We start from the raw sequence: 4,064 nt of genomic DNA, 5'->3' as shown, positions 1-4,064 counted from the left end.
AAGACCTGAAAAGCGCCGTGGCACGCGCTGGAGGTGTCACTGTGGCGAAAAAGTGACTAAGTGTCAACTTTCGAAAAAACGGCTAAGTGTCAACTTTCGAAAAAACGGCTAAGTGTCAACTTTCGAAAAAACGGCTAAGTGTCAACTTTCGAAAAAACGACTAAGTGTCGCCTCTCTGAAAAAACGGCAAAGTGTCAACTTTCGAAAAAACGACTAAGTGTCAACTTTCGAAAAAACGACTAAGTGTCACCTCTCTGAAAAAATGGCAAAGTGTCAACTGCGAATGTGGTGGTGCATGGAAGGAAGTGGAGGACGGCCGCCTCCTTAAACACAGGCCGAAGAGGAGCGTCAGGGCCGGCTCCTTAAACACGGACCGAGTGTCGCCCTTAACACAGACCAAGCGGAGGACGGCCGCCTCCCTAAATACAGGCCGAACCGGAGCGCGAGGGCCGCTCCTTAAACACGGACCGAGTGTCGCCCTTAACACAGACCAAGGGGAGGACGGCCGCCTCCTTAAACACAGGCCGGAGAGGAGCGTCAGGGCCAGGCTCCTCAAACATGGACCGAGTGTCGCCCTTAACACAGACCAAGGGGAGGACGGCCGCCTCCTTAAACACAGGCCGGAGAGGAGCGTCAGGGCCAGGCTCCTCAAACATGGACCGAGTGTCGCCCTTAACACAGACCAAGGGGAGGACGGCCGCCTCCTTAAACACAGGCCGGAGAGGAGCGTCAGGGCCAGGCTCCTCAAACATGGACCGAGTGTCGCCCTTAACACGGACCAAGGGGAGGACGGCCGCCTCCTTAAACACAGGCCGGAGAGGAGCGTCAGGGCCAGGCTCCTCAAACATGGACCGAGTGTCGCCCTTAACACGGACCAAGGGGAGGACGGCCGCCTCCTTAAACACAGGCCGGAGAGGAGCGTCAGGGCCAGGCTCCTCAAACATGGACCGAGTGTCGCCCTTAACACAGACCAAGGGGAGGACGGCCGCCTCCTTAAACACAGGCCGGAGAGGAGCGTCAGGGCCAGGCTCCTCAAACATGGACCGAGTGTCGCCCTTAACACGGACCAAGGGGAGGACGGCCGCCTCCTTAAACACAGGCCGGAGAGGAGCGTCAGGGCCAGGCTCCTCAAACATGGACCGAGTGTCGCCCTTAACACGGACCAAGGGGAGGACGGCCGCCTCCTTAAACACAGGCCGGAGAGGAGCGTCAGGGCCAGGCTCCTCAAACATGGACAGAGTGTCGCCCTTAACACAGACCAAGCGGAGGACGGCCGCCTCCCTAAATACAGGCCGAACCGGAGCGCGAGTGTCGCTCCTTAAACACGGACCGAGTGGAGGACGGCCGCCTCCTTAAACACAGGCCGAACAAAATGACACAAAGTGTCAACTGCGAATGTTGTCCATCCAAGGAAGGAGCGTGATGCCCGGCCGGCTCCTTAAACACAGGCCGAGAGTCGCCCCGGACGGTCCGCCTCGCGGCGCCCGTCTGCTCGGATAAAATGACACAAAGTGTCAACTACGAATGTTGTCCATCCAAGGAGGGAGCGTGATGCCCGGCCGGCTCCGAAAACACAGGCCGAGAGTCGCCCCGGACGGTCCGCCTCGCGGCGCCCGTCTGCTCGGATAAAATGACACAAAGTGTCAACTGCGAATGTTGTCCATCCAAGGAAGGAGCGTGATGCCCGGCCGGCTCCTTAAACACAGGCCGAGAGTCGCCCCGGACGGTCCGCCTCGCGGCGCCCGCCCGCTCGGATAAAATGACACAAAGTGTCAACTACGAATGTTGTCCATCCAAGGAAGGAGCGTGATGCCCGGCCGGCTCCTTAAACACAGGCCGAGAGTCGCCCCGGACGGTCGCCTCGCGGCGCCCGTCTGCTCGGATAAAATGACACAAAGTGTCAACTACGAATGTTGTCCATCCAAGGAGGGAGCGTGATGCCCGGCCGGCTCCGAAAACACAGGCCGAGAGTCGCCCCGGACGGTCCGCCTCGCGGCGCCCGTCTGCTCGGATAAAATGACACAAAGTGTCAACTGCGAATGTTGTCCATCCAAGGAAGGAGCGTGATGCCCGGCCGGCTCCTTAAACACAGGCCGAGAGTCGCCCCGGACGGTCCGCCTCGCGGCGCCCGCCCGCTCGGATAAAATGACACAAAGTGTCAACTACGAATGTTGTCCATCCAAGGAAGGAGCGTGATGCCCGGCCGGCTCCTTAAACACAGGCCGAGAGTCGCCCCGGACGGTCGCCTCGCGGCGCCCGTCTGCTCGGATAAAATGACACAAAGTGTCAACTACGAATGTTGTCCATCCAAGGAGGGAGCGTGATGCCCGGCCGGCTCCGAAAACACAGGCCGAGAGTCGCCCCGGACGGTCCGCCTCGCGGCGCCCGTCTGCTCGGATAAAATGACACAAAGTGTCAACTGCGAATGTTGTCCATCCAAGGAAGGAGCGTGATGCCCGGCCGGCTCCTTAAACACAGGCCGAGAGTCGCCCCGGACGGTCCGCCTCGCGGCGCCCGCCCGCTCGGATAAAATGACACAAAGTGTCAACTACGAATGTTGTCCATCCAAGGAGGGAGCGTGAGGCCCGGCCGGCTCCGAAAACACAGGCCGAGAGTCGCCCCGGACGGTCCGCCTCTCGAGGCGCCCGCCCGCTCGGATAAAATGACACAAAGTGTCAACTACGAATGTTGTCCATCCAAGGAGGGAGCGTGATGCCCGGCCGGCTCCGAAAACACAGGCCGAGATTCGACCCCGGACGGGCCGTCTTCTCCCGGCGCCCGCCCGCGTACGCCCCCCATCCCCGGTCGCCCGTCTGCTCCCGGCGGGCCTCCGAGTACCCCCTCACCCAACTGACCGACTGGCACTCATGACCCGCCTTGGTAGGGCCTCCATCGGCCTCGGCTCGTCCGACGTCGGGTGGACGGTTCCTACCCACTGCGGGTCGCACTCTAGCGCCCCGGCCGCCGCGTGAGCGTGCGCTCCCCGCGCCGCCCCGCAGGCCCCGGCGCGACCGTACTGCGGCGAGACCGAGACGACCCGGTTTGGCATCCATCCCACCTAGCCACGATCCACGGAGGCCGAGCGAGCGGCTGAGTGTCGGGCGCCGCGCGTGCGAGCGTCCGCCGGCCGCGCCGGTCCTTCCGCGAATGTCGTTTCTCAAACCCTCCGGCTTGATAGCGGCGGCACCACGGGAAGCCGTCCACACACACACCGTCCGACCTCTATCCGAAAAGCCTTCCCGACCAACCGCGGTCGCGGGGGCGTCTGTCGCTCCGCATCGGGGGGGCGTATGGCTTCCGCGCTACGCGCTGCGGGCTCGGGGGGGCCGCAACGGCTGAGTCTGACTCGGCCGGGGCGCAGCTTCCCTCCCGGCAGTCAGCAATAGTGCCGATCGCGCCTGCCACCAGCCCCCTCCCCGACGGGTTCGTCGGCGCCGGCTGGCCGCCGTCCGCCTTCGTTCCCCGAGGGTTCCCAACCAGCGCCGATCCAACTCCGCATCCTGGCCGCACGCAGTGCGTGCCTCGCGCGGGTAAGTCGCCGGCGCAGCGCCGCAGCTCCCGACCCCCGCGTACGGGAATAGTTGAGGGCCTCAGCGGGCCGCACCGACCGAGTCCGACTCGGGCCGGGGCGCAGATTCCCGCTTGGGTGACCGAACGTTCTCTGCTCGGGCCGGAGGGCCGACGCCCGTCCCCCCCCGTCGTCCCCCACGGACCGCCTCCGAGGCCACTTCGCACGGCTCATCCTCGGCTCCCTACCAATGCTTAATCGATGGGGCCGCCCGGCCGGATTCGCGCCCCCCTGTCCACCGCGAGTCTCCCCAGACTAACCCGAGTTACCGCCCAGCTCGCCTAACCTTGCACTCGCTCTGCCAAACGGTCGTGTAGTCGGCGGGCCGTCCTACGGGTCGCCCTCCCTCCCCAAACGCGCGGCGGGATAGCGGCAAGGCGGCGGCGGCGGCCAGCGGCGTCGGGGCGCTCGCACCGGAGAAGAGGCGTCTTACGAGGCCGGGCGCAGCTCCCTCTCGTTTACTTGCTGAGTAGCGGCGCTCGAAGGTTCCGCGGCG

This window comes from Syngnathus leptorhynchus, unplaced genomic scaffold (genome assembly GCF_054491065.1).
Source record: "Syngnathus leptorhynchus isolate UIUO unplaced genomic scaffold, UIUO_Slep HiC_scaffold_33, whole genome shotgun sequence".
Classification (NCBI taxonomy): Eukaryota; Metazoa; Chordata; class Actinopteri; order Syngnathiformes; family Syngnathidae; genus Syngnathus; species Syngnathus leptorhynchus.
Note: the sequence above shows the minus strand (reverse complement) of the source record.